The sequence below is a fragment of the Pan troglodytes genome, chromosome 4 (assembly GCF_028858775.2).
Source record: "Pan troglodytes isolate AG18354 chromosome 4, NHGRI_mPanTro3-v2.0_pri, whole genome shotgun sequence".
Classification (NCBI taxonomy): domain Eukaryota; kingdom Metazoa; phylum Chordata; class Mammalia; order Primates; family Hominidae; genus Pan; species Pan troglodytes.
This window is the reverse complement of record NC_072402.2, coordinates 75883322-75908208: the sequence shown is the minus strand read 5'-3', so window position 1 is coordinate 75908208 and position 24887 is coordinate 75883322. Positions and strand designations below refer to the sequence as shown.

General features: G+C 40.7%; 1 protein-coding gene and 1 pseudogene across 4 annotated transcripts in view; both read left to right on the top strand.

Moving 5' to 3' along the window:
* The window catches only part of NIPBL (NIPBL cohesin loading factor), a 190573-nt gene that overhangs the window by 5746 nt on the left and 159940 nt on the right, over nt 1-24887 (top strand). The window lies entirely within an intron of this gene.
* LOC471568 (keratin, type I cytoskeletal 18-like) lies at nt 3513-4936 on the top strand (annotated as a pseudogene).

The window sequence follows — 24887 nt, the reverse complement described above, 5'->3', positions numbered from 1 at the left end:
GTTGATGTGATACTTGCCAGTCACTTAGTCAAGAAAATTGTGTACTTCAGGCAAAGAAGCTGAAATAGAATTCAGGCTATATATTCTGTATTTATAATACTTTTAAAAATCAATAACTCTTTACCATCTTTTATTTAAAACAATTTTTGTTAAGCAGTCTGTGAAGCTTTTAGTTCTTTGAAGTATTTTATATTGAGTTGAAGATGTTTGTCAAAGCATCTGTTGTTAGACAAAGTTCAGCTTTAGAGAGTCATTTCATTCATAGAAATGTATATGACCAATTGTAGGATAGTAGCTAGATCTATAAATTAGTATGACTGATCATTTTGTAAAGTTTCAGTATTTTTATAGCCAGAGAATGTTGATCATTATAGTCATCAACTTGGGAGGTTGTGCGCTTATTCCAGAACTGTTGCCATTACATACAACCTTATAGGAATTCCTTTTGTGAATACCTTTAACACGTTTGAAATAGTCTTTTTCTCATCTTTATGACAAATCTTTATTTTCTGGGGTGAATTTGAGTTTTAGATACTGTACAACATCACTTGAAACTTAGTTTAGGGATTTTTTTTGTGTCTGGCACTATGTTGAGTGCTTTATGTTTGTAATATGTAGTATTATTGAATGTTTCCATGTGACAGAAACTGCGAGGGAAAAGGTTTTTCAGTTCCTCAAGGTATTGAAAAGTTGAATATGAAATTGAAGTTAGTTGTATGAGAAAACTGAGATATAGAATGATTACGTGACTAGCCCAAGATCACACAACTAATAAGTTCAAGACAGTGGAGAAAGGATTTCAGAGTTGATACTTTACCCATAAGCCTTAACCACGATACTGTGTATCATGATTTGAACCACCCAACTACTCAGTGAAGTTAGTGATACTGTTCTCTTTTTACAGAGGAAATTGAGGTTCATCATGCTTAAGAAACTTATTCAGGGTAGCAAACCAAGCAAGTGTTAGAAGTAGGATTCCAGCTAAAATGTATCTAATTCTAAAACCTCTATTCTTTACATTCTACCACCCTGGCTCTTCAAAATTTATAATACAATTTTTGGTGAAAGGGTAGCCTTGATTATGAAGTTAGTGACACTGTTTTTCTTGTGGAGCTTACAAGAGTAATTCTAAAATGTTTTGATCAGTTATAGCTGATTCATTATTTGATTATAGTCTTTTTTTTTAAAAAAAAAACCACCTTGTTACTTTACTTCATGTATAGTACACAAAATGTTTGTATATTCAAATATGCATGTAAATAGGATATTGATTTTTAAATGCAGGTACTGTGGAATATATTAAATGTAGGTATCTGTGGAATAAGTAGCTTTAGAAAATTTGGCAAAAGCTATTCTCAGGCTATAACAATACTGAAATTTTTAAAAAATGATCAGTCATGCTAATTTATAGATTAACTGTATTTTTATGATTTTATTGTGACTCTCGTTACTTTTAATAATATTAAGCATTAAAAAAATTCCCAAGAATGCATTGAATTTTCAAAATAATTCATGTAGGTAAATTGCTTTGCCATCTTACATGTGTGACATATCTCTTAACATGGATATACCAATTTCCTTTGAGTTCTCTTTTGTACATATTTCTCCTTTGACAGAAAAGAAAAACTTTTTCAGAAATTAGCAATATTAATTTATTAAAATAATTATATATATACTTTTGCCTCTCCTGAGAAATGCAGAAGCTGTGACATAATTTTAAAATGCTGGATTTCCTTTTGTTAGAATTAACATATTTGGGTCACTTATGCAGGTGAAATGCACAGTTATTTTTATATGAGCACTATTGAAAAAATACTATTCTAGATACATTAAAACTAACAAATGTCTAAAACACTAATAAATTATTAAATTCTGACTATACTTTTAAAATATTAGTCTTTATGATTGATATTTATGATATTTAATTTGGTATTTGTAAAGCAAAAATGTCCTTTAATCCTGGTGAGGAAATACATTACAGAGTTTTCTCAACACTGCTACTTGTCAACCCTTTCAGTATTTTAAAACCTGCCTTTAGTTGTCTTTATTTGAATCAGATTGTGGGTTGCCAGTTTTGAGCTAAAGACATCGATCGTCTGAGTGTATGCTCTATGTAATTCAGTTTTTTTTTTTGGTAATGACCAAGTTGAAGTTTTACATGGTTTTAAGTTGGGCATAACTCCATTTATTATTTATTTATTTTTTATTAATACTATTCTTTAAAATTGATGCACATGAAAAAATTTCTTCCTAGGGTTCTGCGTATACCTCAGAAAGCTCTAAGATTGAAAGCTGAAATGTCATGACCTGAAAACTACTGATTCTTTCCCCTTTAAGAAAAGAATTTGGAAACTAGTATTTATTCCATAACGTTACCTTCAAGTTATCCTGAAAGACACACATGACATACGCTTTTATTTAACTCTACTAATCTTTTTACTATTTTCTCTTTCCCTTTTTTTATGTATCTCTTCCTTTCACTATCAATGTCCATTTCATCTCCCCCAAAGCAAATTTTTACATACTGTGGCTAATACAGGTATTTGTTGTTAATGTGGTTGATCTTGTAATGTGTTACTTTCCCTGATGAAACCCAGAGCAGTTTCAGAGGCCTCAAATAATGAGATCTTCCTAAGTTCAAAATAGATTGCTGGTAGAAAAGCATTGACATTAACCATGAAAATATATATTTGTGTATTGTTCCCACTTCTATAGACATATATTACTTTTCAAAATGTCAGCTCAAGGACCAGAAATTTTTTCTGAGGAGAAAGAGAAAGCATTGCCTTTACAAAAGTTTCCCTGATCATTCCATTTCATAGCATTTGTACAGTTTTTTACTTGTATCTCTTGATAAAATAATTTGTTCCTATATTCGTCAGCCATACTAAACCATCAGCTCTGTGAAAGCAAAGAGATTTTGTATTATCTTCATCTATATGTCTATAACATCATCACAGTGCTGCTCCTGTTTTAGGTATTCAATATATATTTGTTGTTTAGTTAGAATTGAGCCATGTGGTATTTCTTAAAGGTATGTTTTTAAATCTAAGATTAGTGAATGGCAAGTACATTTCTCTTAATTTCAAAATATAATTTTCTTAGGTAGAGCTGTGTCCTTGAGGGCTTCTTGCTTTGGGGGTAGGAATATTTTATTTACATATATCCCTAACAATACATACGTAACTTTATAAAAATAAAGAAAAATTTAAAGTTCCTTTTTAAGCTGTTAATGAGGATCGTGAAGTACAGGAAGGCTTTTTCGTTCTGATTCCTTAGGCAGTATAATTGGAGTAAGATACTGGAGTATTGCAAGAGGTGAAGTATCTAAATACTTTCTTGTTTTAATCTTTGGATTTATTGCAGTTTTAATTTTTTTTTTTTTTGCCAATTTAAGTATTATATATAATCAGATAAGTTAAATAATGAGAAATACGTTACAGCACATAAAAAATGCTATTCAGGGTCAGCAAAGCCTGAGTCCTGTCCTCTCGCTCTCCTCCCTGGACAGCATGAGCTTCACCACTTGCTCCACCTTCTCCACCAACTGCTGGTTCCTGGGCTCCGTCCAGCCACCCAGCTATGGTGCCTGACTGGTCAGCAGTGCAGCCAGCGTCTATGCAGGCGCCAGGGGCTCTGGTTCGCGGATCTCCGTGTCCTGTTCCACCAGCTTCCGCGGCGGCTTGGGGTCCAGGGGCCTGGCCAAGTGGATGGCCCAGGGTCTGGCAGGAATGGGAGGCATCCAGAACAAGGAGACCCTCCAAAGCCTGAACAACCACCTGGCCTCCTACCTGGACAGAGTGAGGAGCCTAGAGACCAAGAGCCAGAGACTGGAGAGCAACACCCGGGAGCACCTGGAGAAGAAGGGACCCCAGGTCAGAGACTGGGGCCATTACTTCAAGACCATCGAGGATCTGAGGGCTCAGATCTTTGCAAATACTGTGGACAATGCCTACATTGTTGTGCAGATTGACAATGCCTGTCTTGCTGCTGATGGCTTTAGAGTCAAGTGTGAGACAGAGCTGGCCATGTGCCAGTCTGTAGAGAACGACATCCGTGGGCTCTGCAAGGTCATTGATGACACCAGTGTCACTTGGCTGTAGCTAGAGACAGACATCGAGGCTCTCAGGGAGGAGCTGCTCTTAATGAAGGAGAACCACGAAGAGGAAGTAAAAGGCCTACAAGCCCAGCTCACCAGCTCTGGGTTGACCGTGAAGGTAGATGCTCCCAAATCTCAGGACCTCGCCAAGATCATGGCAGACATACAGGCCCAATACGACGAGCTAGCTCAGAAGAACCAAGAGGAGCTAGACAAGTACTGGTCTCAGCAGATTGAGGAGAGCACCACAGTGGTCACCACTCAGTCCGCGCAGGTCGGAGCTGCTGAGATGACACTCACGGAGCTGAGACATACGGTCCAGTCCTTGGAGATCCATCTGGACTTGATAAGAAATCTGAAGGCCAGCTTCTGGAGAACAGCCTGAGGGAGGTGGAGACCTGCTATGCCCTGCAGGTGGAGCAGCTCAACAGAATCCTGCTGCACCTGGAGTCAGAGCTGGCACAGACCCAGGCAGAGGGGCAGCACCAGGCCCAGGAGTACGAGACCATGCTGAACATCAAGGTCAAGCTGCAGGCTGAGAGCGCCACCTACCACCGCCTGCTTGAAGATGGCAAGAACTTCAGTCTTGATGATGCCCTGGACAGCAGCAACTCCATGCAAACTATCCAAAAGACCACCACCCGCTGGATAGTGGATGGCAGAGTGGTGTCTGAGACCAGTGACACCAAAGTTCTGAGACATTAAGTCAGCAGAAGCAGGGTACCCTTTGGGGAGCAGGAGGCCCATAAAATGTTCAGAGGTCATTGGGGGAAAATAGGCTATTCAGTTAAAATAGTTATCTGATGACTGAAATATTTTTTTAATATGTCAGGTGTATTGAGGTATAATTTATACAGTAAAACTCAGTCTTTTGGGTGTACAGTTTGATGAGTTTTGACAAACATACACAGTCTTAAAACCACCACCACAATCAGAATATTTCCATTACCCCCAAAAGTTCCCATGTATCCCTTTGTAATCAGTTTCCTGCCCCTACTGCAGCCCGAGGCAACTAGATCTGGTTTCTGTCTCTATAGTTTTTCCTTTTCTAGAATATAAAAATGGAATCATATATAGCCTTTTATGTCTTTTTTTTTAATTTAGCAGAAAGCTTCTGAGATTCATTCATGTTCTATGTATCAGTAGTTTGTCAATGACTGAAGTTTAAAATTGTTAACTTTGGTGAAGCTCTTACGAAAGAGTATTATCAAAAAATAGTACTTTGAACAGTGGTAGATATTTCTCTCAGATTTTGGCAGCTGCCTTATTATTGAACATTTTACTTGCTCATTTTTACCCCTCACCCCCCAAATTTTACTTACCTGTTTAACCCTCACCCCCCAAATCTAGTCTAATTGACATTATTATATGGCATTTATTTATATTAGTAAATGCTGTTTAATTCTCTACCAAGCATGTGAAATAGACCTACTCTCTTTTTCATAATTAAAATAGGTAGCATCTTGCATTTTGAACATATAGCACATAGAAACTAGAATAAAAAATGAGGGATGGTGCAGTAACACCAAAAACTTGAGTTTACATTTGCTTTAGGTTTAGTGTTTGTAAGTTTGTGCTAAAAAAAAAAGAGCATAGATTATAGTGAATAACAGTCACAGCCTCTCTTCCAATGATTAAAGTTAGAAAAGCAGTGCCCTTTACTGAAAATTGGGGGCAGATAATGAGAAAAGAGTAATTTTCTGGACATTTTATTCGACCACCTTTCCCCCAACCCTTTCCTTTTTGAAACAGCTTCATCTCTGGGATATTCTCTTGTTGTTTGCTTATGTCTTTGACCTCCCATTTTTTAAGTCTTTTGCTAGGTCTTGCTCCTCTACCTACCCCTTTAAATATTTGTATTCTCCAGGAGGTGCTTCAAACTTATTTCTGTTCTTCCTGTTGATCTCATTTATTCACATGACTTGTTACATGCTACCTGTATGCTGATGACTCACAAATCTATCTCCAGAATATATTTCTCTTCTGAGCCAGATCCAGCTGTCTACCAGGTACCTCCTGATGTCCCACGAATAACAGAAATTCGATAGTATGTAAGTCTGAACTCATCCCTTAATTCTTCCTTACTCTGACCTGTCACCCAAAGAAAGAAAACTATTAAAAAATACATGAAGTAGGTTAATGTTTTCACTATCAACTCATTTACCTAAAGTAGAAATTTGGGATAATCCTTGACACTTCTTTACCATACTTCCAGTTCAGTTATTCACCCAGTTCTGACATTTGTAACACTTCCCTGAATTATCACTTGAATCTACCCCTCCCCCAATGTTTTGATTCTGTGAGAGGTCCTGAACATACAGTTTTCTCAGATTTAATAACTTCTAGTATTTTAAGAAAGATTTAGCAGTAATTGTGAAAGTAATATGTATTTAGTATTGGATACTTTTTGCTTCTATGCTTGGGCTCTGGTATTTAAAATTAAGGTGTAATCTTTAGTAACAGTGATACTATATAGCCTAAATGTCACTGTGTTCTGTTATATCTAAAATTTAGGACTTTTGACTTACAGCCCAGCTTATCAGCTGGAAGACTTGAACTCATTTTTTAACTCATTTTTCATCTTTTCATTCTTGCTTTTAGAATACTGCATTTCATGGAGTTGTATATTCATTTCAATACTTCGTGTTTATGTGTTTTGGAGCAGGGTAGAGGAGAAAATGGGAATGTATAAGGAAAGTTAAAGGAAGGACTTTTGAATTGACTTTCCTATACTGTGGAAACAAGTTTACTTAAATAACATTTTCACTTTTATTGCAAACAACAGAAAACTAAAGAAATGCTGTGGGATATGATACCATTCAGGTGCTAGGCATGCACATATTTTTAATGACAGGAGTTAGATGTGTTGTACAGTATTGCTTGTTTGTGAGTTTGGAAATTAATGTTCATGGTTTTGTATAACTTTATGATATTTCTTCCTTAAAATAAGAAATTACCCCTCCAGCCCACAGTTTGAGCCAAAGGGTCTGCTTGAAATTATTAGTTTAAATAATCCTGAGCGCATCTTTTGTAAAGGGCATTTTAAAATGTAATGCTGCCTTGAAAAACAAAGCAAGCATTTTCTTCACTATATCTAGAGTTTATAACTAAAGAAGTAATATGTGCTATATTTTGCTCTAGTGCCAAGTACCATATTTTGGAATGAATAGAATCAATCTAAAGGCAGTTTACAAAGGCTGAAGGGAGACCCAGTTTGGTAGTCATTGGATCCCTTTGGTGGCTTGCACATAGTAAGCACTCAACAAACAATTGTTGAATAAATGAATTTGAATATATTTTCAGTTTGGGGACATAGGACTAATTAGAGTGACAGAAGATGGGTGGGGCTTGCTAAATACTGAGCAAGTTTTATAGAGGAAAGAAAACATGAAACCCAGAAATGGTGGACAACATTGACAGCAAAGAATTGGTGTAATTTAGTTAACTATTTTTATCTGGACAATAAGGTTTGTTTAGTTGGATAAGAGAAAGATCTATATACAGAAGTGTTTTGAGTTCTTTCTACTCTTATTTCCACTCTGGCTCTACTTCTGAACCCCCAGGTTCACTGCTAAAGAACTAATTGTTGGCTTGGGGCTAAAATGATCTGCATAATCCAGATACTCATATTAAGAACTGGGAGGAGGTGTTGGGAAAGAGGTATTTCTTACAGTTCTTCAATCTTTCCAATTACTCATGTTTCTTAGTATATGTCAGGGTGCCACTGCACTGTCCTCCGTATTCATATGAGGATGTCTAAAAACTAGAATTTAAAATCACATATAATTTACAATAAGCTTGTAACTGTCCTAGTATGAAGTTCAGTATCTGAATCTGTAATAATTAGTTACCTAGCTGTTGAGCCACATTGCCATCTACTCTGATTATCATATGGTTCTTATGATTCTGATATTTTAAACTGGAAGATAAACACCACAGTTTTAGTGTGTTTTATAAAAATTTTATAATTCAGTAACAATCCATTCCTTTATTTTCTTGGAAGCCAAAACTACATATAGTTTCCTGATATGTTAAGCTTAAACTGTGGAATTTAGAACTTAAAAATTTTCAAGAGCTTCAAAGTTGAAGACTTTTCTTAATTTTTTTTCAATTGTAGAACCAATGTGAAAAAAAAAAAACTACATGCTGTTTGGGAAATGGGAAAAATATCAAATTTTAAGTTTTTCCTACTAAGTTTCCTATTAAATTTTTACATAAAAATATTTATAATGAATGTAATTACGGTTAAATACATATATTAATGCTATAAATTTATTCCTCTTTTAACGTTGGATCATAAAGATTTTCCTAGTTTTCTATATAATGTTCATAATTCTTTAAAATGTTGCCCAGTATTTTGTCAGTGGATGAACCATAATTTATTCATTCTATTCTTGCGTATGTTTTGCTTTTACTTTTTTTCTATATAAATAATGAGGCAGTGAACATCTTTATATGTAGTTTTTTCCCCCTTTAGGGGCTTTATTCACTTAGAGTAGAATCTCTTAAGTGGAAGTAATCCTGTAAGTGGAAGTTGGGTCAAAAGGTTTGAACATTTTTATGGCCTTTAATATATATTTCCAAAACTAATTTTATTCTGCTATAATCTTTATTTTCATTCACATCTTAATTCATTCAGTAGATTCATTGTATTTTTCATATAGAATACACACTTCCTATGAATATTATTAGGTCATTTAAATGCTCCCTTTTCCCACTATTGTGCCTATGGTCTCTTTTTACTATATATTTTTAACCTCTTGATGATAAACAGTTGTGGCTTTTCAAACGGTGTATATCATTTCGAGGTATTATATAGTAAAATTAGCATGGGATCTAAACTGCTATTAGCCAAGTGGCATTTAGGCCAATTCTTAACCCAAGCCCATGTCTTCAACTGTAAACTGAAGAGGTTCTCAGCTTTTGAGATTTCATGGACTAGTCAGAACAAAGCAAGAAAGTGCTTTTCTGCAGAAATAAAGTGGTAAGGATATTGTAGATTGGAATGTAAAAAGAAAAGTAATGTCTAGGTAAGACCCATTACTTAGTCTTAATATTTGAAATGTGAAATACCCAGTGTGATGTGAACATGGTCATGATCTCATATTCATTCTCTTGTACATCAAACACTGAGTGATTCCTATGTCTTTTCTCAGGAGCTATTAAGGCATTGCAGATGGTGAAATAAAAGACTTCAGGCCGGGCGCGGTGGCTCACGCCTGTAATCCCAGCACTTTGGGAGGCCGAGGCGGGCGGATCACGAAGTCAGGAGATGGAGACCATCCTAGCTAACACAGTGAAACCTCGTCTCTACTAAAAATACAAAAAATTAGCCAGGCACGGTGGCGGGCGCCTGTAGTTCCAGCTGCTTGGGAGGCTGAGGCAGGAGAACGGCATGAACCCGGGAGGCAGAGCTTGCAGTGAGCCAAGATAGCGCCACTGCACTCTGGCCTGGGCAAAGAGCGAGACTCCATCTCAAAAAACAAAAAAAGAAAAAGAAATAAAAGACTTCAGCCCACCCATATTATAGTCTAATACAGTTTATAGACAGGTAAACAGAGATGATGTTACAATATCTAAGTGCTATGATCAGGATAAACAAGGTGCAGTTGGAGCACTGGTGGTAGGGGTGGTCACCTAATTTAGACTAGTGTGGTGAGGTGCAGTAAGTCAGGAGCCCTCCTAGGTGTGATGGTTAGTAGATATGCAAACTAAGTTTTGAAGGCTGTTAGTCATACTGTGGAGTCTGGGCCAACAATTTGATTTTTGGAAACTGATGATGGCTTAGATTATTAGAACATAGGCTGGAAAAGGGGCATGCCAAAAAGGTCTGAAGCTACAGAGAGGGGCAGGCTACAGATTATGAAGGAGTGGATATGCCTTACTAAGAATTCTGTGTTTTATTTTAAAGTCGAGAAGCCAGGAAGTTATTTAGTAATGGAGTATGTTTTATGCATATGCAAAAAAATTTTTGGATAGTAGGCAGGAAAAGGGAGGCTCAGGAGGCCAGTAGGTGTTGAGGTCCTCAATTAAGATAGGGGGATTGTAGCGAAGGAAACCCATAACAAATATTAAAGAGTTAATCTGGTTATAGTTTAGTGATTCTATGTAGGTAGATTGGGTAAGAGAGAATGAAAACAGTCAAGGATATATCCTTGATTCCCAAGTTTCATGTGGGCATATGAGAGTAGAATATAAGTTAAATCAGTTTTGGCTGCCTGTGAGTAAAAATATAGTGTACCAAAACCTGTATCACCTTTCACATTTTAAAAGGAATGGATATTGAAAAATTTAGTGGCTTGGTCAAATTGTACTAATGATTATTTGGAAATGACTTTTACAGCTGACCTAGAAGATCTCTCCAGTGTTAAATCAGGGTTAAAAGTAGCACGGTGGATGAAAAAATGCTCATCACTGGCCATCAGAGAAATGCAAATCAAAACTGCAATAAGATACCATCTCACACCAGTTAGAATGGCGATCATTAAAAAGTCAGGAAACAACAGGTGCTGGAGAGGATGTGGAGAAATAGGAACACTTTTACATTGTTGTTGGGACTGTAAACTAGTTCAACCATTGTGGAAGTCAGTGTGGCGATTCCTCAGGGATCTAGAACTAGAAATACCATTTGACCCAGCCATCCCATTACTGGCTATATACCCAAAGGATTATAAATCATGCTGCTATAAAGACACATGCACACGTATGTTTATTGTGGCACTATTCACAATAGCAAAGACTTGGAACCAACCCAAATATCCAACAACAATAGACTGCATTAAGAAAATGTGGCACGCATACACCATGGAATACTATGCAGCCATAAAAAAGGATGAGTTCATGTCTTTTGTAGGGACATGGATGAAGCTGGAAACCATCATTCTCAGTGAACTATTGCAAGGACAAAAAACCAAACACCACATGTTCTCACTCATAGGTGGGAATTGAACAGTGAGAACCCTTGGACACAGGAAGGGGAACATCACACACCAGGGACTGTTGTGGGGTGGGGGAAGTGGGGAGGGATAGCATTAGGAGATATACCTAATGCTAAATGACAAGTTAATGGGTGCAGCACACCAACATGGCACATGTATACATATGTAACAAACCTGCACGTTGTGCACGTGTACCCTAGAACTTTAAAGTATAATATAAAAAAGTAGCATGGTGGATTATAATCTTACTTGATTAAATTACTATAAGATAATACTATCTCTTTTTAATGCTTTGTTTTCTAGTATATTGACTATATTCTTGTGAGCTTAGAATAACATAATGAATGTTCTTTAATAACTATTTTCTATTGTGCAAAGTTCTCTTAGGGCCTTTCTGGTGCATTTGTTTATCCAGCCTCATCTGAAGACTGCCTCTTCAGTTAGTTTTATACTAAATCCATACATACACTATAATGAAATCTTGTAGTGAGAACTATGTTACTTTGTTCATGAAGGGATTATCTTTACAAATATAATTAAAGGGATGCTTTTAAAATAAATTTTAAAATGGCAGTAGCTTTTTAGAATTGTTACATGCAGGAACAGTTATAAAGCAGTCAAACTGATGTATCCAAAATAACTGACCAGGTGACATACTGCCAAAATGAAAATTAGTACTTTCCAAGGTTCTAAGTATACTTAAACAAATGTACTTCATTTTGTTTTTTGGCTTAAGAGGTAGCATATCAGAATCACCTAGGGATTTTTTTTTTCAAACTTTAATCCTTTTTTGGAGATGTAAGTTTTTAAGTTTCTCTTTTAGCTGTGTTCCCTTAGACTTCTCAATCATTCAGTAAGAATTGAATAACTGCAGTGTGTTCAGCAATGAATACTAGATATTTGATATGGACTTTTTTTGAGTCTTCCTCCTGAATTTTACATGGCTACCTAAAAGATCTCTCTCTTTTTTGTATTCTATAAAAACATCATCTGTGAGGCATAAAGGAGCAAGGAATCCTCTGAGCAGAGTTAGCGAATTAGATTTTTAAAAAAATGAGAATGGTGAGATGTGTTTAGTTCTGAAGAATGGAGGAGGAGTTGCTGGATACTAGCGAGGACGTAGAATTGAGGAAAGAAGTTAGGGTAGGAGATAGTGTAAATGAATTTGGTAGAAAAAATTCAGTACAGCCTACCAGCAGTACTTCAAGTAAAATTAGAAATTGTGAACTGACCTATCTGTTCCTAAAGGTGTCTTATATTTTAAAAGTTTGCTCAAAAGTCAAATTGAATCTTGTTAGAAACACACTACTTAAAAATATAAACCATGCCTATGTGTTCACACTAAGTCCTCAGCAAATACTTCTTCTTTATTAGTTCATAGTTGCCTTTCTACTGATTTGATGGAAAATATATCCTTCTCAAATATATTTCCAAATGAAAATCTGGCTCCCCTCCCCCCTCCCCCCTCTCCCCTCTCCCCTCTCCCCTCTCCCTTCTTTCCACGGTCTCCCTCTGATGCCGAGCCGAAGCTGGACGGTACTGCTGCCATCTCAGCTCACTGCAACCTCCCTGCCCGATTCTCCTGCCTCAGCCTGCCGAGTGCCTGCGATTGCAGGCGTGCGCCGCCACGCCTGACTGGTTTTCGTATTTTTTTGGTGGAGACGGGGTTTCGATGTGTCGGCTGGGCTGGTCTCCAGCTCCTAACTGCGAGTGATCCGCCAGCCTCGGCCTCCCGAGGTGCCGGGATTGCAGACGGAGTCTCGTTAACTCAGTGCTCAATGGCGCCCAGGCTGGAGTGCAGTGGCGTGATCTCGGCTCGCTACAACCACCTCCCAGCCGCCTGCCTTGGCCTCCCTAAGTGCCGAGATTGTAGCCTCTGCCTGGCAGCCACCCCGTCTGGGAAGTGAGGAGCGTCTCCGCCTGACTGCCCATCGTCTGGGATGTGAGGAGCCCCTCTGCCTGGCTGCCCAGTCTGGAAAGTGAGGAGCGTCTCTGCCCGGCCGCCATCCCATCTAGGAAGTGAGGAGCGCCTCTTCCCGGCCGCCATCACATCTGGGAAGTGAGGAGCGTCTCTGCCCGGCCGCCCATCATCTGAGATGTGGGGAGCACCTCTGCCCTGCCGCCCCGTCCGGGATGTGAGGAGTGTCTCTGCCCGGCCGCCCTGTCTGAGAAGTGAGGAGACCCTCTGCCTGGCAACCGCCCCGTCTGAGAAGTGAGGAGCCCCTCCGCCCGGCAGCCACCCTGTCTGAGAAGTGAGGAGCGTCCTCCCTCCTCATCTGGGAGGGAGGTGGGGGGGTCAGCCCCCCACCCGGCCAGCCGCCCCGTCCGGGAGGTGAGGGGCACCTCTGCCCGGCCGCCCCTACCGGGAAGTGAGGAGCCCCTCTGCCCGGCCAGCCGCCTCGTCCGGGAGGGAGGTGGGGGGGTCAGCCCCCCGCCTGGCCAGCCGCCCCATCCGGGAGGCGAGGGGTGCCTCTGCCCGGCCACCCCTACTGGGAAGTGAGGAGCCCCTCTGCCCGGCCAGCCGCCCCGTCCGGGAGGGAGGTCGGGGGGTCAGCCCCCCTCCCGGCCAGCCGCCCCATCCGGGAGGGAGGTGGGGGAGTCAGCCCCCCACCCGGCCAGCCGCCCCGTCCGGGAGGGAGGTGGGGGGATCAGCCCCCTGCCCGGCCAGCCGCCCTGTCCAGGAGGTGGGGGGGGCGCCTCTGCCTGGCCGCCCCTACTGGGAAGTGAGGAGCCCCTCTGCCCGGCCAGCCGCTCTGTCTGGGAGGGAGGTGGGGGGGTCAGCCCCCGGCCCGGCCAGCCGCCCCGTCCGGGAGGGAGGTGGGGGGGTCAGCCCCCGGCCTGGCCAGCCGCCCCGTCCGGGAGGGAGGTGGGGGGATCAGCCCCCTGCCCGGCCAGCCGCCCTGTCCAGGAGGTGGGGGGGGCGCCTCTGCCTGGCTGCCCCTACTGGGAAGTGAGGAGCCCCTCTGCCCGGCCAGCCGCTCTGTCTGGGAGGGAGGTGGGGGGGTCAGCCCCCGGCCCGGCCAGCCGCCCCGTCCGGGAGGGAGGTGGGGGGGTTAGCCCCCCGCCTGGCCAGCCGCCCCATCCGGGAGGTGAGGGGCGCCTCTGCCCAGCCACCCCTTCTGGGAAGTGAGGAGCCCCTCTGCCCGGCCAGCCGCTCTGTCTGGGAGGGAGGTGGGGGTGGTCAGCCCCCGGCCCGGCCAGCCGCCCCGTCCGGGAGGGAGGTGGGGGGGTTAGCCCCCCGCCTGGCCAGCCGCCCCATCCGGGAGGTGAGGGGCGCCTCTGCCCGGCCGCCCCTTCTGGGAAGTGAGGAGCCCCTCTGCCCGGCCAGCCGCCCCGTCCGGGAGGGAGGTGGGGGGGTCAGCCCCCCACCCGGCCAGCCGCCCCATCCGGGAGGGAGGTGGGGGGGTCAGCCCCCCGCCCGGCCAGCCGCCCCATCCAGGAGGGAGGTGGGGGGGTCAGCCCCCCGCCCGGCCAGCCGCCCCGTCCGGGAGGGAGGTGGGGGGGTCAGCCCCCCGCCCGGCCAGCTGCCCCGTCCGGGAGGGAGGTGGGGGGTCAGCCCCCCGCCCGGCCAGCCGCCCCATCCGGGAGGGAGGTGGGGGGGTCAGCCCCCCGCCCGGCCAGCCGCCCCGTCCGGGAGGGAGGTGGGGGGGTCAGCCCCCCGCCCGGCCAGCCGCCCCGTCCGGGAGGGAGGTGGGGGGGTCAGCCCCCCGCCCGGCCAGCCGCCCCGTCCGGGAGGGAGGTGGGGGGATCAGCCCCCCGCCCGGCCAGCCGCCCCGTCCGGGAGGTGAGGGGCGCCTCTGCCCGGCCACCCCTACCGGGAAGTGAGGAGCCCCTCTGCCCGGCCAGCCGCCCCCTCCGGGAGGGAGGTGGGGGGTCAGCCCCCCGCCGGGCCAGCCGCCCCGTCGGGGAAGTGAGGGGCGCCTCTGCCCGGCCGCCCCTACTGGGAAGTGAGGAGCCCCTCTGCCCGGCCAGCCGCCCTGTCCGGGAGGGAGGTGGGGGGTCAGCCCCCTGCCCGGCCAGCCGCCCCGTCCGGGAGGGAGGTGGGGGGGGTCAGCCCCCCGCCCGGCCAGCCGCCCCGTCCGGGAGGTGAGGGGCGCTTCTGCCCGGCCGCCCCTACTGGGAAGTGAGGAGCTCCTCTGCCCGGCCACCACCCCATCTGGGAGGTGTACTCAACAGCTCATTGAGAACGGGCCGTGAAGACAATGGCGGTTTTGTGGAATAGAAAGGGGGGAAAGGTGGGGAAAAGATTGAGAAATCGGATGGTTGCTGTGTCTGTGTAGAAAGAGGTAGACATGGGAGACTTTTCATTTTGTTCTGTACTAAGAAAAATTCTTCTGCCTTGGGATCCTGTTGATCTGTGACCTTACCCCCAACCCTGTGCTCTCTGAAACATGTGCTGTATCCACTCAGGGTTGAATGGATTAAGGGCGGTGCAAGATGTGCTTTGTTAAACAGATGCTTGAAGGCAGCATGTTCGTTAAGAGTCATCACCACTCCTTAATCTCAAGTACCCAGGGACACAAACACTGCGGAAGGCTGCAGGGTCCTCTGCCTAGGAAAACCAGAGAACTTTGTTCACTTGTTTATCTGCTGACCTTCCCTCCACTATTGTCCTGTGACCCTGCCAAATCCCCCTCTGCGAGAAACACCCAAGAATGATCAATAAAAAAGAAAAAAAAAAAAAAAAAAAAAAAAAAGAAAATCTGCTAATTTGTGACATTTCTAATGGATTATTAGGAAGGAAGGTATTTGATAAGAAGCAAAGAAAAAGTAATCAAATTAGCTCAAGTTCATCTGATATTGAAATATGATAAGTACTCCTTAGTAACACAGCTTAGCTAGAAACCGCAGATAAAGTGAAGTATCCAAAAAAAACTCTATTTATATGAGAAGTTTGATTTAACCTTTGTCTAATATCTAAAGTTAATTATGTGTCCAAAGGTATTGTACTATACTATACTGTCATGTATGTACTTTCAAAAATACATGTATATAAAAATACATATATACATATAATCATATATACAAATATATCCTATGCACTTTGATAGCTCTATTTTGATAACTTGTTTTGTATTTTCCTACCTCACACCTTTTGATCAAAACATTTACCTCCTTTTTTATCCATCTATCCAAATCATACTTTCTTTCTATCATGATCTTATGGTTTTTTTCCCCCCACTGCGGGGAGGTGGCATATCAGAATCCTCTGTGGATTATTTTCAAGCTTAAAATCCTTTCCACCTTTTCTCCTGCCCCAGTTCACTTGATCTTTTCTAGCAGTACCTGTGTGTAGGAGTTATAGAAATTATATGTTAGCTTGTCACATTTTCTTACTGTATATCAAGCTAAAGTTTATTTTGTTTTATTTTTACCTTATTTGTCTTCTCAGTCAGATTATAAACTCTTAGAGGACACAGTCTGCCTGTGGTGCTTGGTGTCTTACCTGCAACAGGCTTGTAGCAAGTGTTTGCTGATAACTGGTGTAGCTCATCTGGACTGGTTTGAAGAGGTTTGGAAAATATCTCACACTCTTATAAACTGTAAAATTCACCCTTTTAAAGTGTAAAACTCAGTGATTTTTAGTATATTCACAAAGTTATGCATTCATCATTACTTTCTAGTTCCAGAGCATTTTCATCACCCCCCAAAAAACCACGTTTCCATTAGTGGTCACACCCTGTTGTCTCCAGTCAGTCCTTGGCAACCATTAATTTACCTTCTGTTGCTGTGGATTTCTGTATTCATATAAGTGGAATCAAATAATGTGCCCTTTTGTGTCTGGCTTCTTTTAATTGCTCATCTATATTGCAGCATGTATCAGTACTTCATTTCTTTTTAGGACTGAATATACTCCATTGTATGGATATACCACATTTTACTTTTGCTTTGTCGCTTGATGGACGCATGGATTGTTTTCAACTTTTGGCTGTTATGAATAATGCTGTTATAAGCATTCATTTGTAAGTTTCCGTGTGGACATGTTTTTACTTCTCCTGAGTAGGTACAAAGGGGTAAAATTTTTACGTCATGTGGTAACTATGTTTAACTCTGAGGAACTGTCAGACTGTTTTCCAAAGAGGTGCATGATTTTACATTTGTAGTAGCAATGTATGAAGGTTAGACTGTCTTTACATCCTCACCAACACTTGTTATTGTCTGTCTGATTGTATTGGTCCTAGAGGGTGTGAAGTGGTATCTCTATGTGGCTTTGATTTGCATTTTCCTAATGACTGATGATATTAAACACCTTTTTATGTGCTTATTGGTCATTTGTGTATCTTCTTTGGAGCAACATTCATCCAAATCTTTTGCCCATTTTTAAATTGGGTTATCTGCCTTTTTATTGTTGAATTATAAGTTGTTAGACATATTCTAGATACAAGTTCCTTATCAGATACGTGATTTGCAATATTTGCTCCCATTCTGTGGATTGTCTTTTCACTTTCTTGATAGTGTCCTTTGAAGCACATACATTTTTAATTTTAAAGATCTCTATTGTTTTCCTTTGGTTGCTTATGCTTTGGGTGTCATAAGAAACCATTGCCTAATCCAAGGACAGGAAAAGTTACACCTGTGTTTAGTTTTAGCACTTACATTTAATACTCTGATCCATTTTGAGTTAATCTTTTTCATAAGGTATGAGGTAGGGATCCAACTTCATTATTATGTATGTGTTTATCCAATTTTCCATTACCATTTGTTGAAAAGACTATTCTTTCCCATTGAATGGTCTTGGCATCCCTGTCAAAAATCAGTTGAATGTAAATTTAAGAGTTTATTTTTGGCTCTCAGTTTTATTCCATCAGTCCATATGTCTGTCCTTATGCCAGTACTACACTGTCTTGATTACTGTGGCTTTGTAGTAAGGTTTGAAAGTGAAATGTGTGAGTCCTCCAACTTTGTTCTTTTTCAAGATTGTTTTGACTATTCTGGATCTCTCATTTTCATATGAAGTTTAGGATGTTTGTCATTTTCTGCAAAATAGGCAGCTGCAATTTTGATAGGGGTCGTATTAAATCTGTAGATGATTTTGGGGAGTATTGCCTTTACAATAATATTAAATCTTAACAATCCAAGGGCATGGGAAGACGTTCCATTTTTTTAAAGCCCTAATTTCCTTTAGTGTTTTGTTTGTTTGTTTTGAGACAAACTCTCGCTATATGGCCCAGGCTGGAGAACAGTGGCATGATCTTGGCTCACTGTAAAGTCCGACTCCCTGGTTCAAGTGAATATTGTTCCTTAGCCTCCGAGTAGCTGGGATTACAGTCCTTTGCCACCATGCCTGGCTAATTTTTGTATTTTTAGGAGAAGGTGCGGTTTCGCCATGTTGGCCAGGCTTGTCTCGAACTCCTGGCCTCAAGTGATCTGCCTGCCTTAGCCTCCCAAAGTGCTGGGATTACAGGCTTGACCCACCACACCTGGCCAGTGTTTTGTAGATTTAAATGTACAAATATTGCATTTCTTTTGTTAAATTTGTTCCTGTGCATTGTGTTCTTTTTAATGCTATTGTAAATGGAATAGACTTTTATATATATATATTTTTTTTTTTTTTTTTGAGAAGGAGTCTTGCACTGTCACCCGGGCTGCAGTGCAATGGCACGATCTTGGCTCACTACAACCTCCACTTCCCAGGTTCAGGCGATTCTCCTGCCTCAGCCTCCCGAGTAGCTGGGATTACAGGTGCACACCAGCACACCTGGCTAATTTTTTGTTTTTTTAGTAGAGATGGGGTTTCACTATGTTGGCCAGACTAGTCTTGAACTCCTGACCTCGTGATCCACCTGCTTTAGCCTCCCAAAGTGCTGGGATTACAAGCATGAGCCACCGCATCCGGCCTGAAATTGCTTTCTTAATTTTACTTCCAGATTGTTCACTGCTAGGGTATGGAAGTGCAGTTGATTTTTATATATTGATCTTGTATCCTGCAACCTTGCTGAACTTGTTTATTAATTGTAACTCATGCTCTTCTTTCTAGGGACAGTTTATGTTCTTTAGTTTGGTTCATTGTGCCCTCCTCCAGTTTTCCAAATAATACATGTCAACAGTGTTATAAGAAAGAAATTTCTTATTTTCTCAATCCTGCTTTGTGACTTAAACAAACTTGTGCACATATGAAAAGTAAGATCAGACAACTCAGAAGAAAAACGATATCCACTAAAAACTATGTCAACATTTTCATTTAGCGCTCTGGCTGTAACATAGGATTAAAAATTTGAGGATTGTGGTTCAGTAGTTAAAGCAGTAAGCTTTGCCTATAGTGAGGCATCTTGAGTATTTGTTGCGGAAATAAATAAATGCCTGCTAACAATGTGTATATAGGGATGCAAAATAAATTCTATTGGTCAGTAATTTCTGAAGTCTTTACTCCACTAGTCAGTAAGTGATTTTCAGTAGTGCATCTGGAAAGCTTGAGTCATACAGGGAAAAAAAAAAAAAAAAAAGCAAGGAAGGAAGAAACAAAAGGAAGTAAGATTAATAATTTGAATTTTGTTAATACAGATAATATTGTGATTTAAATAAATCTATTGATTAGGAACAAAAGAGGAAAAAATAACAGATTACAGTATTATTCCTCAAGTTCAAACTTCTGTGTTTCTTAATGCCAGAATCAAACCTAAAATGTCAAATACACATATAAAAAGATGCCCAAACTTACTAGCAGTTAGAGAAATAAAGAGTAAAAATCTAGCTAGCTTATTATGTATTTTGTTGATCAGTAAGGATAAAGTGTTGAAAGTATGCTTCATATACTATAAAGTATGCTTGTTTGATAAGTTGTATCCTGTATTATCATTAATATTGTTGTTCTTATCACTGACCTTTAGGTCTTAAAATAGATGTAGAGAAGGGTAGTGTAATCCTGCCTTTAAAAAAAAATTCATCAAATGCTTTATGTCTTATTCATGGTCATATTTAATACTGTTGAAGAAACCCATGAGATATTTTTGAGACAGTTGAGGCGTAGGAAGTTAAATAATTTGCCCAAGCTTACACAGCTTGAAACGAGGAAGAAGAGATCAAACCTATGTTTTTCTGATTCCTTTTTTTTTTTTTTTTTTTTTTGAGACAGAGTTTCGCTCTCATTGCCCAGGCTGGAGTGCAGTGGCACGATCTCAGCTCACCACAACCTCCGCCTCCCAGGTTCAAGTGATTCTCTGGCCTCAGCCTCCCGAATAGCTGGGATTACAGGCATGCGCCATCACGCCCACCCAATTTTGTATTTTTAGCAGAGATGGGGTTTCTCCATGTTGGTCAGGCTGGTCTCAAACTCCCGACCTCAGGCGATCCACCCACCTCAGCCTCCCAAAGTGCTGGGTATAGGTGTGAACCACCACACCTGGCCTGTTTTTCTGATTCTAAAACTTAGTTTTAAACTTTTTTTAAAATTTAGTCTTTAACTTTTAATTGGCATACTATATTGCTTCTCCACTACCTTTGAACTTATTCCTAGGTGGATTATATAATTAATAGTATTCCTTGGAGTTTTAAATTGTATTAAATAAGATTTAAAGTAGAATTTTAAAATTGGATTTTGATTTTACTTCAGAAAACTCTCAAGTCTTTGCTTTGGGAAATCAAACAAAACATTTGCCCATAGTTGTAATGCTGCTGTATTTCCCAATTGTGATTTCCAAAATTTCTTTGATTCTCACTTTGGGAAATGGGGTCTTGAAATTCATGAAATCCAGTTTTGGGTCCAGAAGCAAATAGACTCAGTGAAAGAGACAGTCATGGGAGAACCCCTTAAATAGTTTTAGGACAAAAAGTTACAGTTTAAAGAGAAGGATGGGTAAATGTTGAAGAAAACTTAATACCTCTTGTTTTCTCTATGTTGAAGACTTTTGTTTTTGCATTAAGTCTTGCCTGCATTAAAAAAAAAGTGTAATGTGATTGTCTTATGTACTTACAAATTAATATGTATTGTATCTTTAATTGCATCTCTGTGGAATTTTTATATCATTTGCTTTCTTTGTTTTATACCTTTCTTTGGGAATCTCATATTCAGTGCAGACTGTTGTAATGAGTTTGGTTTGTTGACCTGGTGAGCAGTAGGATTTTGTAAAAGGAAATTCAGCTTAAAGCATTCAGAACTTTGGCTGTTGTGCCCTTTCAAAAGTGAATTTTTAAATAGGTTTAAACTAAATGACTGCCTCCAAAGGATTGCTTTCTAAATTTTGTGTTAGAGACATGCTTGCCTCCTGATTTTGTATTTTAGCCCCAAAGTGAATTAAGCTTTCCTGCTTGAGTTGGTGAATATTACTTAAGTACATGTATATACACAGAGTTAAAAACCTGCTAGTACTCAAAAATCAGTCCTGTATTGTACAGAGATTTGCCTGCTGATGGATCAGGTGTTGTTTTCAGTATACTGTTCTTGGACTTTATGACAGACTAGGGGTACTTAATGCCTTAGTTGATAATCACATTATTACTTCTTACACTTTGTTTATAGAATCTAGAAGGAGTTAAACAGAAAAGTATTTTTCTGTTCCTTCCTTATGATTTAGAAAATAGAAAAAGTCTTCGCTAAAGCCTTTAATAGCCTTATTCTTAGTGATGATGATGATTATATTAATAGCAATGATGGCCAGTATTTGTCATGAGCTCACTATTTTGAATATTTGACTGGCATTATTTAATCTTCACTACAGTTCTTGAGGTATAATCAGCCCTTCATATTTGAGAGTCACACATTTGCAGATTCAGCCAAGCACAGATTGGAAATATTCAGGAAAAGAAACCAATAAAAAAAATACAAAAACATTTAAAGTGCAGTATAAAAACTATGTAGCATTTACATTGTATTTGGTATTGTAAGTATTCTATTAATGATGTAAAGTATACAGGAAGGTGTGCATTTTATATGCAAATACTACACCATTTTAAATTAGAGACTTTAGCGTCCATGAATTTCATATCTGCAGGGATCCTGGAACCAGTCCCCTCAGGGCCAAAGGGGACTGTCTAGCTATAATATCTCTACTTTCCAAATTAGGAAACTGATGCTTACAAAGAATGTGACTTGCTCAAGTGATGAGAGAAGGAAGTCCCATGAGCAATTCAGTCAACATAATTACAATGAATGTATGCTCTCCTTAAGTTTAGTTAGACTCCTGACCTCCTTAAGGTCAGGGACTTAATATGTTTATTTCTTTTAATTCTAGTACCAAGCACAGCACCCAGCATATGGCATATGCTCGGGTTTTTTTTGTTTTGTTTTGTTTTGTTTTTTTAATAAAGAAATGAAGTTGTGAGAGGCTGATTCATTAGCTTTAGCTGTAAGTCTTCTGGAGGGAATCCATACCAATTTCATTTACATTGCATGATTTTTTTTCCTTTGCCTTGGAATACCACTTGGCAGGGGACCTAGTAAGTTCCTGTTCATTCTTCAAGTTCCAGCGTAATTCCATCTTTTCTTTGATGCCTTCCTTGTCTCTTTTAGGCAGAATTAATTGTTCCCTTTTCTATCCACTCCCTTTTTTCCCCCAGCCTTTATTTTAGATTCCAGGGGGTACGTGTGCAGGTTTGTTACATGGGTAAATTGCGAGTCGCAGGGGGTTTGTTGTATAGATTATTTTGTGACCCAGGTAATGAGCATAGTACCTGACAGGTAGTTTTTGATCTCCACCCTTCTCCCACCCTCAAGTAGGCTTTGGTGTCTCTTGTTTCCTTCTTTGTGTCCGTCTGTGGTCTATGTTTAGCTCCCACTTACAAGAGATAACATGCAGTATTTGATTTTTTTGTTTCTGTATTAATTTGCTTAAGATAATGGCCTCCAGCTGCCTCCATGTTGCTGCAAAGGACATGATTTCATCCTTTTTTATGGCTACATAGTATTCCATGGTGTATATGTACCATATTTTCTTTATCCAGTCCACTGTTGGTGGGCATCTAGGTTGATTCCATGTCTTTGCTATTGTGAATAGTGCTGTAGTGAACATACACTTCCATGTGTCTTTATGGTAGAAGGATTTATATTGCTTTGAGTATATACTCAGCAGTAGGATTGCTAGGTTGCATGGTCCTTCTAAGTCCTTTTTTTTTTTTTCTTTTTTTTTGAGTCGGAGATTTGCTCTTGTTGCCCAAGCTGGAGTGCAATGGCGTGATCTTGGCTCACTGCAACCTCTACCTCCCAGGTTCAAGTGATTGTCCTGCCTCAATCTCCCAAGTAGCGGGGATTACAGGCGTGCACCACCACACCCAACTAATTTTGTATTTTTAGTAGAGAGGGGGTTTCCCCATGTTGGTCAGGCTGGTCTCGAACTCCTGACCTCAAGTGATCCACCCCCCTCTGCCTCCCAAAGTGCTAGGATTACAGGGGTGAGCCACTGCACCCAGCCCTAAGTTCTCTGAGAAATTGCTGAACTGTTTTCCACAGTGGCTGAACTAGTTTACATTCCCACCAGCAGTGTATAAGCATTCCCTTTTCTCCTTTGCCTCACTAGCATCTGTTATTTTTTGACTTTTTAGAATAGCCATTCTGACTGGTGTGCAGTGGTGTCTCATTGTGGTTTTGATTTGCATTTCTCTAATGATTAGTGATGTTGAACTTTTTTTGATATGCTTATTGGCGGTATGTATGTTTTCTTTTGAGAAGTGTCTGTTCATGTCCTTTGCCCGTTTTTTTTTTTAATAGAGTTGTTTTCTGCTTGTTACTTTGTTTAGATTCCTTACAGATTCTGGATACTAGACCTTTGTTGGATGTATCGTTTGCAAACATGTTCTTCCATTCTGTAGGTTGTCTGTTCACTCTGTTGATAGTTTCTTTGGCTGTACAGAACCTCTTTAATTTAATTAGATCCAGCTTGCCAATTTTTGTTTTTGTTGCAGTTGCTTTTGAAGTCTTCATCATGAAATCTTTGCCAGGGCTGATGTCCAGAAGAGTTTTTCCTAGGTTTTCTTCTAGGGTTTTTATAGTTTAAATTTTACATTTCAGTCTTTAATCCATCTTGGGTTGATTTTTGCATGTGGTGAAAGGAAGAGGTCCAGTTTCAGTCTTGTGCATATGGTTAGCCAGTTATTATTGAATAGAGAGTCCTTTCCCCATTGCTTGTTATTTTCAACTTTGTCAGAGATTAGATGTTTTAGGTGTGTGGCTTTATTTCTGGGCTCTCACCTGTTCCATTTGTCTATGTATCTGTTTTTGTACCAGTACTGTGCTGTTTTGGTTACTGTAGCCTTTTAGTATAGTTTGAAGTTGGATGGTGTGATGCCTCTGGCTTTGTTCTTTTTGCTTAGGATTTCTTTGGCTATTCGGGCTCTTTTTTGGTTCCATGTGAATTTTAGAAGTTTTTTTTGTTTGTTTGTTTGTTTGTTTGTTTGTTTTCCTAATTCTGTGAAAACTGTCACTGGTAGTTTGATAGGAACAGCAATGAATCTGTAAATTACTTTGGGCAGTATGACCATTTTAACAATATTGATTCTTTCTATCCATGATCATGGAATGTTTTTCCACCTGTTTTTGTAAACTCTGATTTTTTTCAGCAGTGTTTTCTAATTCTCATTGTAGAGATCTTTCACATCCCTGGTTAGCTGTATTCCTAGGTATCTTATTCCTTTGTGGCTATTGTAAATGGGATTACATTCTTGATTTGACTCTCAGCTTGGACGTTATTGGTTTATAGAAATGCTACTGATTTTTGCACTTCGTTTTGTATCCTGAAACTGTGCTGACGTGGTTTATCAGATCTAGGAGCTCTTGAATAGAGACTGTGGGGTTTTCTAGGAATAGGATCATTATCATCTATGAGGAAAGATAGTTTGACCTTCTCTCTTCCTATTCAGATGCCTTTTATTTCTTTCTCTTGCCTGATTGCTCTGGCTAGGGCTTCTAGTACTATGTTGAG